Source organism: Tursiops truncatus, chromosome 14 (assembly GCF_011762595.2).
Source record: "Tursiops truncatus isolate mTurTru1 chromosome 14, mTurTru1.mat.Y, whole genome shotgun sequence".
Classification (NCBI taxonomy): domain Eukaryota; kingdom Metazoa; phylum Chordata; class Mammalia; order Artiodactyla; family Delphinidae; genus Tursiops; species Tursiops truncatus.
The window spans coordinates 39,199,787-39,213,262 of NC_047047.1; positions in this window are offsets into that span (position 1 = coordinate 39,199,787).

A 13,476-nucleotide genomic window follows, 5' to 3' on the forward strand; every position below is an offset into this window, starting at 1 on the left:
AGTTTCTCCTTGATCTTAGGCTTTATGAGTTTAATTTGCTTTCCTTCCTCCATCCAGCCCAAAATGCACTTGCCCCTTCAGTGGGTTTATTTTCACCCATCTCAACATTGAACTGTAGGTAAGGTTTTGCTCTCCTTTTTTGCTAATGCTTTTCTGCACCAGCTGGCCGTCCTTAACGTGAAACAAGTCAACAGGTAGTTAAAATGACCTCTCGTAATCGTCAAGAGAGGCTGACTGGCCCCCATCAATTGTTCTGGGATCCAGACGCCAGGGCTGAAAACGTCCAGTGGCCCACAGGCTGAGTTGTTAGCGTGCCTGGTGAGGGCGATGAACAGGAGCAACTGCGGCCTGGGATTGTTAATAGGCGGGGCTGTAAAATGTCGGCCAGGCCATAGTCGCAGTTGCACCACAGAGCTCTTTCAAGCCCTTATTCCAGTGATCCACTTGTAACTATTTTTAACCTTATTAAAAAGGAGCAAAATGCTTCAGCTTCACAAGTGCACGCTAGAGTCTTGCAGTGTATTTCTTTGCTTTATAACTCCACCTTTGATTCAGAAGTCCAGCGGGCACGAGAACTTGGATAAACATGAATCTCCCCCAGGTCTGCTCCAGGGGCCCAGACGCAGTTAGGGATGTGCTAGAGACGGACCCTGGGTCTCCAGCTGGAGCAGAGGGGGAGGAGAAGCTCCCCTCTTTGGATTTTCAGGCAGCTCAATCTTCAGTTCAATCTTGCAGAGACAGAATTTGTGGCATCTGTGTAATGGAAACACAGACAGAAGTCAGAAGCGTGCACCCAGGCAGGTTATGTCTGATAACGTGAGCTCCATGTGACCAGTTTTCCAGCACAGGGTCAGCAGGCCCGGAGAAGCCAACTGCGGGACGGAGAGGCAGAAGTGGGGCTGGCATTACTGAGAGATTTTTGTCTCTTTTTTTTCACTTCTCACATGGCAGCTCCTCTTGTATTGGTGGCAGGACCTAAAAATCTCGTTTAGAATTTCTTCTAAGCTTTCTAGCTTGGAAAGTCTTTGCAAACTTTTGGAAGGACTTTTGGGGGCCTGGCATAATCTTGGTCTGAAGTACCTGCACGGGTCTCTTTTTTTGCCATGATTCAAAACAGAAAGAGACTCTTGCCTGCCATGATGATTTAGGTTCAGGTGCCCACTATGTAAAGAAGCCCCAATTGAACTAAGTTTCAGATCATCAACAAGGGGTCCTGAGATGAGCGGACATGACAGCAGAAGTTTTCGGCTTGAAACCGTAACAGTCTTTGCAGAGTGTCTGTTCTGTGTGCTGTGCCAGGATGGAAGGAGCAGTGCATAGGACAAATAACACAAGACTTCTGTCCTCTGGGAGCTTATCATCTTATTATCGGTGTCACAACCAGTTATGGGTATAGGACAGTGCACGACTAGGATTAGAGAGTTAACACCAGTGGAGGTCAGAGAAGAAAATATTTGTGGTGGCAGGACAGGTCAAGAAAGGCTGATGAGAGCAGGGGCACCTCAATTCTCAGCTACTGTTAAGTGTAGACTGTAACGGGCATCTGGTATTTTTGACTGTTGATGATTACTTCTCCCCATTCACTTCTGGCAACAACATTCTTTTTACTGTGGGAAAAATACATTCCACATGGTTGGTTCAACTTGGCTGCCCCACCCAAGGACTGGGCATGTGACTGAAGTCTCGCCGGGCTCACCACCATGGCTGTATTGATCGGTTCAAGGATGGACACCTGACTCAATCTGGCCAATCATAACCCTCCTGAGACTTTCTTGACAGAGCTGTAGGGAAGGCTTGCTCTTTTCCTCTGGGCTTGCCAGGCTGGAAATGTGTGAGTGAGGGCCCGCTAGCAGCTCTCCTGGCACCGTGTGAAGAGAGCCAGTTTAAGCTGAACGGAGATAAGCAGAGGTAAGAAATGGCAAGAGAAACAGACACCCTTTGGTGACATCATTTGAACTTCCATATCTAGCTGTGTCTGAAGCCAGTTATGTGGGATGGTCATTTCTTTTATCTCTGCTAGCTTGAGTCAGGTTCTGTAAGCTATAACTGGAAGAATCTGACTAATACGGGATGGCTGGGGTGTGATGATAGAAACGTTTCAAGGAAGCAGGGTGTTGGTTTCTGTGGTAGTGCTGGTGGCTCATAAACATTATAACTTCACCCAAAACAAAACAGTCATGACAGAATCTGTCACCCTGGCTAACTCCTTTCTCTTGAAGACCAGCTCGGTGAGAATGTGTATAATCGAAGCAAGATGAAAAGTTTATTAGTACTGAGCCCAATGCTTCCATTTTTAGAAATCTATTTGTCAGGTTGAGTCCCTCCTCAGGCCTTCTCCACCTTCCCCAGAACCCTCATTGTCACCATATATTCTACCTAGAACACACTTTGAAACATGATACTTTGACCAGAACATTCAATTCAGTAAATATGGTTGGACTCTGTGAGTTAGGCACTGTGCAAGGTCTGGGGGATACATTGATGGATAAGAAAGACATGGTCTCTGCCCTCACAGAACTTATGAACTCAATAAAATAGCATAAACTGGCATTATTTAATGAGAAGAGTTTTCCTGTGGCCTTACATTTATTAGCCACTCAGTGTCCAGGATCTCTCTCAAGACTTTGTTTATCCACTGGGCCTCAGGACATACTTGTCTGAAACATTGGTGATCCCTAACTCCTTCTTAGGGTTTGTCTGCTAGGATAGCCATGCTTGGTGTCATAAGCCATTGGCCTTGATTAATTTAAGTGTTAAACTCCTAAAGGTTGGGCCATTTCTATTGACTTGCTTTGCACAATCCTGACTAAAGTGTTGTTCTCCAATTAAAAGAAAAAATTCTTAAAGAAAGGAAGAAAATAATAATAAATATTCTGTCAGTTCCAGCTGAATTGAATATAATATCCTGTGTTCCCCCTACAACATTCTCCCCACTTTCTGTCTTGGCCTGGAATGTCAAAATTGTACCATTGGGTGTGTGTCCTTTTATGCTTTTAAGTAATGATACACTCATGGTAGCAGAATAGGTTAGCTCAGGGGCCATAAGTAGTGGAGACTTTAGATACTGTTATGCTTCTCCTCTCATTTGTAAGAGTGGTAGAGTCAGACTATGATCCAAACCCTGACTCTATCACTTAGTGGCTGTATGTCCTGGGTTTAGTTGCTTAATCACTCTGAACTTCAGATTCCTCAATAAGAATTAAATAATACATGAAAAATGCTTAGCAAAATGCTGGCATGTAAAACAAAATCTGTAAAGGATGCTAAAATTATGTGACTGTATGATGAAAAACAGAATATTTACCATCTCTAAGTGTCTCCCCAAGATACATATAAGATACAAAGGGAAAAATAGTAATTTTACACTGGAGAAGCCTGACAAATACCACCTTTATCACGTGCTCAAAGTTTTCAACATAATAAATAACGGTGTTTATTATCTAATAATAGTGGGACAAATCTAAACCATGTGCCTCATGATATGATGTACTGAGAAGGGCAAAACAGCATTTGTGATACTCTTGTCTGAGATTAATCTTGAGGAAGCATCAGACAAACCCAAACTGGGGGATATATATTTTTTTAACACCTTTATTAGAGTATAGTTGCTTTACAATGGTGTGTCAGTTTCTGCTTTACAACAAAGTGAATCAGTTATACATATGTCCCCATATCTCTTCCCTCTTGCACTGACCTGTACGCTCCAAAAATATCAAGGTATTTCATGATTTAGGTAATTGTATGATGGTTATGTAAAATGTTAATAGTTGAGGAATCTGGGTGAGGGGTGTCTGAACTCTTTGTGCCAATTTTATAACATTTTGAAGTCTGAAATTATTTCAAAATGAAAAAAAATGCAAGTAGTAGGCATTCAGTAAACCATGTTGTGACCGAGGGAATCTTCCTGAATCTGGGCCAGCCATTTAGTTGAGGTTGGCAGTTTTGAATACTGTGTTTATGAGTTCCTCTGCTGAAAGGTCTGGTAGCTCTGTGAGGATGTCATACATTTGCAAGGATGTTCCTGGGCTGGTCTCTGTATGGTCCTCTCCCTAGGGTATGTCCTTCATCTCCATAGCTCCTTTGAGGAAGAAGTCTGAGACAAGTAGGAAGTTACTCTCTGACAGTTTTTAGAAATGAGGCTTCTCCTTTTAGGTCAGTGAGATTGTCCAGTTGACAGAAATTCACCCAGAGCTCTCTCTGTGGCTCAGCCATTAATTTTGTCCTGGAATCTACCATCATCCTTTCACTTGCTGGACCTTGTCTCTCGATCACTGGGAACAGGAGGAATAATGATGCACTTATAAAAACTAAAAATAGAACTACCATATGATCCAGCAATCTCACTCCTGGGCATATATCTGGAGAAAACCATAATTCAAAAAGATACATGCACCTCAATATTCATTGCAGCACTGTTTAGAATAGCCAAGACATGGAAGCAACCTAAGTGGCCATTGACAGATGAATGGATAAAGAAGATGTGGTACCTATATACAATGGAATATTACTCAGCCATAAAAAAGAATGAAATAATGCCATTTGCAGCAACATGGATGGACCTAGAGATTATCATACTAAGTGGAGTAAGTCAGACAGAGAAAGACAAATATCATATGATATCACTTACGTGTGGAATCTAAAAATATGATATAAATGAACTTATTTACAAAACAGAAACAGACTCACAGACTTAAGAAAACAAACTTACGGTTACCAAAGGGGAAAGGTTGTGGGGAGGGATAAATTAGGAGTTTGAGATTAACATATACACAACTACTGTATATAAAACAGATAATCAACAAAGACCTATTGTATAGCACAGGGAACTCTACTCAGTATTCTGTAATAACCTAAATGGGAAAAGAATCTGAAAAGAATAGATATATGTATGTGTATAACTGAATCACTTTGCTCTACACCTGAAACTAACACATTGTAAATCAACTCTACTCCAAAATAAAAATTAAAAAAAAATACAGAAAACAATCAAAAAGTGTTGTGTCCAAATCTGACATCCACATTATCAATATAGTATGTGCAGTAGAAGAAACATGAGGATGTAGAGTTTTAGATAGAGACTCGGTTCCAGAAAACCAAACCAGAGAGAATATGATCTATAACATGCATAAGAGGGCTTCCCTGGTGGCGCAGTGGTTGAGAGTCCGCCTGCCGGTGCAGGGGACGCGGGTTCGTGCCCCGGTCCGGGAAGATCCCACATGCCGCGGAGCGGCTGGGCCCGTGAGCCGTGGACGCTGAGCCTGCGCGTCCGGAGCCTGTGCTCCGCAACGGGAGAGGCCACAACAGTGAGAGGCCCGCGTACCGCAAAAATCAAAACAAAACATGCATAAGATCTTGGAAAGTAAACATGTGTTCTTCACCACCCTTGTCAGGAAGACTGCCTGCGTGTCAAACTGTAAAAGGACCAGTTCTCAGAATGTAAGAGAAAAAAATGATTTCACAAAGTAAACAAAACAAAGATGAGCCTTGTTATCAAGTAATAAGTCCGACAGTGATGAGGTTCAAGAAGGGTTTGAATTAACTCGCAGGTGACAGATATAAAAGACAAGTAAGTGAAGCTATGAAGAGTAGAGTTGCCAGCAAGGAGGCTGGGCATTTCCTAAGCATCTTTGATGTCCTTGTTAGAATTGCATCCAAAACTCTGCAATTTTCGTGTTCTTAATTTTGCTCATTTACTCCTAGCCCCTTGAGCATGGACTGCTCTGTAAGAGTGAATCAGTGGTGATGTTCTCACAAGGCATGTTGTGAGGTTAACAAATGCAGTTTGTAATGTGCACTGCAGATATGACGTGCCATAAAAACGCTAATGAACGGTAATGCCTGTCCACTCGCTAGCAGCCGGCGCAACAGGCCGAGGAAAACAGAAAGGAGAGACTGCCTTTTGAACACACAAAGTGCTGTCCTATTCATCTGGCCTCATGCATGCCACCATGGGAGGCTCCTGCCTAGCCCTCATTATTCACCCAAACAACTTCCTTTCCTTCTCTGTCCGGGTCTGCAAGCTGCGTTCTGAGCAAAGAAAGATTCCCTGAAACCTTTTGGCGCCATCAACAACAACAGCAGCAACAAAAGTTTGGCTTGAAAAATATATTCAAGGAATGAACAAATGCAATGGAAATCTATGATTATGGATGTTTGAGAGGGACAGAGGAAAAAAAAGACCTGGGCTTTGTTTTGCATTTTGGTAAGAAATGATATATAGCTACGTAGTAAAAACAGTTTTATTAAAAAGATCCTCTAGCCCTGAATTCCAAATACGAATTGTACCCTCTTATCATCCAGTCACTTTAGAATGAAAGTTAAAAATGCTGATACTGTGGAACTAGCCCTTGGTATTATATCTCATAGCTGATATATTTGTCTAATACTTTGCTTTTTGAAGGCCCATTACTCAGGCCCAGTGCGCAGGGCTGTTCATTTTAATCCTTTCTGGTTAGTGAAAGCAGGAATGCTAGGAAGAGCTTATAGATAAGATTTCATTCCCTGCTTTTGTATGTAGGTAGGTGGTGGGGTATAAACCAGATAGTGAAACAAATGGAGCTCTCATCATCCTGAGAAAAGGGTTTTGACCTCAGACTTGTGGGCTTTTGTTTAGGGGAACCTTACTGAAAAGTAGGGTTCTCTGTTGGTCGGAAGGAATCCTTTCTCTTGCAGAGTGGGAAATTTTAACAGCCCAACAAGGGTTCAGGTAATATATATAACTGAGAGTTCAGGGACTTTGATCCCTTTAGTTTAGCAATAGAGCAGATGTAGGATTTTATCATGTTTATTCTGTCCTCTTAAAAGGCTCCTCTTTTTCTGTTCAAGCAATATATCGAGGACCAGTCAGAAGGCTTGGGCCTCCTGTGCTGTCCTGTGCTGTGAAACACAGGGCAGTTATGGGGTTTTTACTCAATGGTTCCTTCTGGGCTCCATGAATAGCTCAAAAGGAGGGTGGCTAAGTGATCTACATTAAGCTGTTTAACAGGGCTAATACTTGTTTGGTTTACACAAAGCCGTCCAGCAATTATACTGATGCTTGACAATGTTATCATCGTTATTTATTTTGCTATAAGCTAGATTTATAGCATTTGTAATACTAAACATAAGAAACATTAATAGCTTTACTAATTATATCACTACTTTACAGATATAAATAGCGATAAAAATGCCAAGTAAAGTGAACTAGTAAAACATTTTTAAGAGAATTTTAAAATCGGTTGCTGATTGACGATGTCTTTGGTGAGCCTTGAGGTGTGAATGGAGAAGAGAGCCTTCTTTGTAGATTTAAGTCTGGCTTTCCTGCCTGCTCATAATGAACAGAAAGTAATTCTGCCTGAACCTGACCGTAATCAACTGAACCATGTATTTAAGGTGGTGTCAGCAAAATAAATTTTGTTTTGGATCAGAGCAAAGTGAAAATCCAAGTGTGGAGAAGGAGAGAGAGAGGAAGGGGGAGAGAGAAAGAGAGAGATGATCGTACATGATGTGCGGGATTAAAGAGAACAGAGTGGCTAACATCGTGCATCTCCCCGTCCTAGTATTGATCTTGCCCTGTGTTCTCCAGAAAACACCATCTTATAAATGAGGGTATTGAGTGAAGAGAAAGAGTTAAATCCACTGCCTTTGCCACAATTGCTAATGGAAATCCATGGGCAGTTTAGGTGCTGGACAAATAAAAAACCAAACTGGGAATGGAGGACATTGTGGATAAGGATAGGTAGGCAGCGTGTTTGGTCTGTGAGCTGAAGGAGTGGGCAACAACTTCAACGGGTTGCAAATTTTAGAATCCCTGAGGTCCTGACTGTTGACCTACGTAGCAATTCAGCTCCAAGAATGCCTACTCAGCTTAGAACAGGGGCCTCCTGATTTTGTAAATAAAGTTTTTCTGGAACATAGCCACACCATTCATTTAAGTATAGTCTGTGGCTGCTTTTGTGTTACTACATGGAGTTGCGTGGTTGCAACAGAGGCCTTATGGCCCACAAAGCTGAAAATATTTATTATCTGACCATTTATTTAAAAAAGAGATTGCTCTAAAGTGTCCATTTTTCTAATTATTTTTCACTGGGATTCAATATATGTGCCTGTTTCAAAATTTTTCACTGCCTACCCCAGGGCTATCTGAACATCAGAAGACTGAGATGGGGGTGGGAGGAGGGTGTGAAAAAGGAGGGCCTTCTGTTTGTGCAAAGCAAGAAGTGTGACCTTTCAAGGAAGGGCCTTAGGTTGCATTAGATAATTCTGATTTTCAATGTCTAATCTTAAAGCTATAACTCAGAGATAAAAGAGTGTGAGTATTTTTATTTGTGGTTTGTGGTAGGTCTTATTACATTTCTGTCTTCTTAGAGCTAGCCAAGAGGTTCATAGTAGAGAATAACTCACCTAAGCCAACTTGAATGAATTCTCCACCACCACCTCCCCGAAGAAAATTCCTAACATGGAAATTCATTCCAGCAGGAGAGGTCTCTATTTTTGAAATGTTTTGACCTGATTTAGAGGCTAGATATAAATAAAAAGGAGGGAGCTGTGTACTCACTAAACTTACGATAAAATTTTTGAGCGCTCACACGTACTGGATGCAATCTAACAGTATTTGCAAAGAGGACATTGTATTTCTGTTGCTTTCATTTTCCTGTTTACAGTTCTTGGGTTTTCCATCACATCTGATCTCATTGTTACCTCTGTAGAATTCTATACTCTGTAAAGTCTAGCTGAAATTTTACCACTTCCATGACTGTTTCTCAACCAACTCAGCTGAGGATAGTGGAAAACTCACCGGCTTTGTAATCCTATGGTTACACCTGAGTTCACATCCTGGCTTATCCATGGCTGGGGGGCCATGAACAATTTACTCATCTCCTCTGAGTTTCCAGTTCCTCATTTGTAAACGGATAACAAACTGAAGTCTCAGAGTTCTTATGAAGATTAAATGGGATGATGCATGTAAAGGGCTTGGCGGACAATAGGATTTTAATGAATGCTGTTCAAATAAGTATTACTTTTTTAGGTGTAAGGCTTCTGTTTTAAATGACAGCTATTGCCTGCACCAATTAAGTGACACTTTCTGTATACTGTCCTACATTTTTAGTTTATCTTTTCATTTACCTACCTAATTAAATTTAAAGTTTGTTTCTCTACCTAATTACATTCTGGGCTTTTAAGAGTATGCATCCTATTTGTGTATTTGTTCAAGTGTATCGCAAATAATAGGTACTTAATAAGTATCTGGATTGATTCTGGGTCTTTGATATGTTGGGTAAATGTAGAGGGAAACCCAAGCAGAGACCATGTGTGTTTTGCAAGATCACTATATTGTCCGAGAGACTGCGCTGGGTGCAGATGAGGGAGTGGAGAGCTAATCTTGCCAAGGTGTGATGAAATAGCCAGGTGTCTACATTTGCAAAGTGGGAGAGATGTATTGAGTAGAGACAGTTTTGAAATGTATGGTCCTACTGACGAGGGCCTGTATCTCTGGTCTTTTCTCTGTCCACAGCCCCATGAAAATACTGCTTTCCCACACAACACTGAGATTAGACTATCAGTGAAGATAGCTTACTTAACAAATTAATTATTCCTTCAGTGGGGAAGATAGCACTAAAATTAATTTTAAAAATCTATCATCTTTAGATTCCCATTCTCATCTGAGAATGTATCAATATTGCAGTAAACATCTTTTGAGATATACTTTACATATAATAAAATTCACTTTTTTTAGGTATATAATTCAATGATTTTTGACAAACTGATGCAATGTATAACCTTCACTACAATGAAGATAGAGACTATTTCCATACTGTTCCAGATTTTCTCTTTGTAGCCAATTTCTCTCTTCCCATCCGTGTCTCTGGAAGTCTCTGATATTATTATTGACCCTATAATTTTGCGCTTTTGAGAATGAATCACACAGTATGTGTCACTTTGAGTCTGACCCCTTTCACCTGGCAAAATACTTTTGAATTTCCTCTATATTATTTCCTGTAGTAGCAATCATTCATTTTTGTTGTTGGGAATTTCATCATGTGCCTAGTGATTTATTTATCCAGTCACCATTTAATAGACATTTGGGTAGTTTCCAGCTTTTAATAAATATAAATGAAAGTGCTCTAAATATGTGTGCATAGGTTTATGTGCGTTCACATATGAAGACATGGGTGTGGAATTCTCCTGGGTGAGGGATCGCTGGGTCATAATGTAAGTGTATGTTTAATTTCTAAGAAACTGTCAGTTATATTCCAGACTGGTCTTACCACTTTGCATTCCTACCAGCGATATATATGGAAGTTCCAGGGGCTCCACATCTTTGTTAGCATTTTGAATTGTCAATTTTGTTAAAAAGTTGAGCAATTATAGTAGGTTGTAGCAGTTATCTCATAGTTTTAATGTGCATTTCCCTAATAGCTAATGACGTTGAGCAACTTTTCATGTGTTTCATTTCTATCCGTATATCTTCTTTGAAGTGTCTTTTCAAACGTTTTGCCTTTTTTGTTTTTTTGGAAGGAGAGTGTTGTTTGTACCTGCAATAGGCATTTTTAATTGTACCATATTTTTGTTGGTCAAAACACACCATTTCATAACATGAAACCACAGTGAATCAGTCAACCTCCCATCCCCTTGGAATATTCCTTTCAGTACTTCATATATGTAAACTTTATTCAAAGCAAGTTACCTAAATGTCCAGAGTGAGTAAATTACCACTAAGATTTTCTTTTAGCTTCCTGGTGAGATGCCCTACATGACCTAGCCCTTCATCTATTGTCTCAGCTCATCTCCCTCTTCAACTCCATGCTTACGCCTTCTCATCCTTGTGCCCTTCTTGCAGATGAGGGCATATGCCAAACATACTCTTGCCTCAGGGCTCACTGACCTAGGGCTCATTTTACCTGGTGAACTCTTTCCCCACAAAGTTGCATGGCTTTTGCAGGGCTCTCTCCTTCACTTCCTTCAGGTCTCTAAACAAATGTCACCTTATTGGCTAGGCCTTCCCTGACCAGCCTAAGTAAAATACATCTACTTCCTCCACATCATCCACCTTGTATTACTTTGCAGCATTTATCACTACCTCGTATGCTATATTTTATTCACTTATTTGTTGACTGTCTATCTCCTCCGACTGAAATGTAAGTTCCATGAAAGTAGAAACATGAACCTGTTTTGTTTCTCTGCTAGATTCGACAGCCTGGAAAACTACCAAGTATATAGCAGACATTCAATAAATTGTGCGTGGAATGGATAAATCTTAAGGAGAAAGGTGAGAAAAATGCTAATTAGCTTGAGCTTTTAGAGAAGCCTGCACATCCTTCCAGATCTGGTCTGCTCCCAGTACTTAAAAGTTTATTAAGCTATCTCACATTTGGCCCAGGTGAGCTCCTAAACGGAGCTTCCTTGGCCTAAACCTGTGTAGTAACATTTCCAAATAGAGGCAACGGTCCTTTTCAAAGCAGCCCCAAGATGGCAGCAAACAGAGGTGGCAGTGGTTGCCTTTGTTTGAGGCTCACTGCCTGATTTCTTTTGCCTCTGGCTGGTTTATTGCTACCAAAAAGTTAAAGCAGTCTCCAAGAACCTGAGGGTTCCCTCTCGGGTACGCTTTGTGAATGGGTTCAGACTCTTCTTTCTGGGACTGCTCCAGGCCTGTATTTTCTTGCCCTTGCTTTCTCCTGTTGCACACACATTTAACTGCTTGCTTTTCCCTAGGGTTCCTCCGAGTAGACTGGAGAAGCCACGAGGAAGGGTGGTTTCCCATCATGCAGTGGGTGGGCTGTCCTTGAGTTACAGGTCTCCAGCGTTAGGACCTTTAAGAAATGCCTCTTCTTTGGGGGGATTTAGATCACAGTGGAGTCAAGGGTACCTTCTCCATACTTCTCCGTGCTTCTCGGTGTTCCTGCCCATAGATTGTTTTCCATCCCTGGTTCAAATCTAGAGACCTTCCTGAATGTGGACATGGCAGAACCCACTCTGGATTGGGACTAATTGGGGAGAGTAGAAAAATTCCTGGGAAAAATCATCAGCTATAACCAACCCATCAAATGAACAAAAACATCCACAAAACTGCTTTTGAAATGCAGAATATTTTATAATTACCAAAAAATAGGGAAATAATGGTTTCTAGAAATGTAATGTTTCTCTTTTTTATTTGATATAGATATTCAGATTTTCCAATACATTTTCAGCTCAAAAATGATTGGAAGAAAATGACAATCTAACCTCCATTAATAAAACACAAAACAGTATTTGGGCCTTTTTATTGTCAAGGCTTCACAAATAGGAGAGGGTGTTCTGTAGCCTTGTAGATTCTGGTTTCCAGAAATCTGTTAAGCTGAGCATGTTTCAGAACTGATCTTTACCTCCTCAGTGATCTTAAGCAAAATTATGAAAATCTTCCCAAATCCTGATTTTATAACACAAGAAATACTGACAGTGACGCTTCAGGAGGTTAATGATGGTCTAATTATCTTGCACCAATAAGGAAAAAGAGTCAGCCTTTTGGCAAGATTGTGTCAGAACTAGTCAGATAATATAGATATTTCTACCTCCACACATTTTCTAAAGGGGGATGTTGGCGCTTTAATTAAATGTTATATGAATACATTTCAGATAGATCCAAACACAGGGCAAACTGTGTTTCAGAACTGCTGTTCCTACATTTAACATATATTTGAAATGTAATTTAAGAAAAGATAATGGGAAAGAAAAACTAAAATAACTCGAAACAAGCAGAATATAGTAGCTCATCATTACACTAATATATCAAACAATGTGATCTTAGCTTAATTATCCCCTTTGAGAGTTGAGAAAACTAAGCACAACCTTCAATTTACAGCTGTTTGGTGCCGGGAACCTGAATTATTATTGAAGGAGAAGCGGGGAAAAAGTTTATTTATTGTGACCTCCACTCAGTTTTTATTCATCGTGGAAAATCTGTATATTCACAAATGAGGGCTATTCATCCTTAGACCACAGCATTCTTCAGCTGTCCAGGCCTACATCAACTGCACATCTCCAGCTTTTGTGTTCATCTCGAAGGCTCTTCATCCAGATTGTTCATCATCCTGATGGTCGAGCTTTATCTTGCTTTTGTGCAGCTGCATTCCGCTTATCCAAAGTGCTGAGGGAGACAGGGAGAGGGAGAGAGAAAAGAGCGAGCGAGAGAGCAGGAGAGAGTGAGTAGGAGAGAGTGGGAGAATAGAAAGGAGAAAAAGCAATGGCCAGTGCACATATGAGGATAATTTGTAGTTTCTCAATAATAATATAAAAAAAGGAGGACAGGCTAATTACTGGCTTAACTAGGGCAGCCTGTGGATCTTCATGTCAAAAGGACTGCCGTAATTATTTGCCATCAAAGCACATTCATATTGTGGCACAAAAGAAGGGCCTTTTGCAAATGGATCTTGCTAATAAACAGGGCTGAGAGGAGCATTATGTGTCTCCCTGGTTGCAGGCACATTAACACAGTGACATGGAGCATAACTCGGGGCCTGA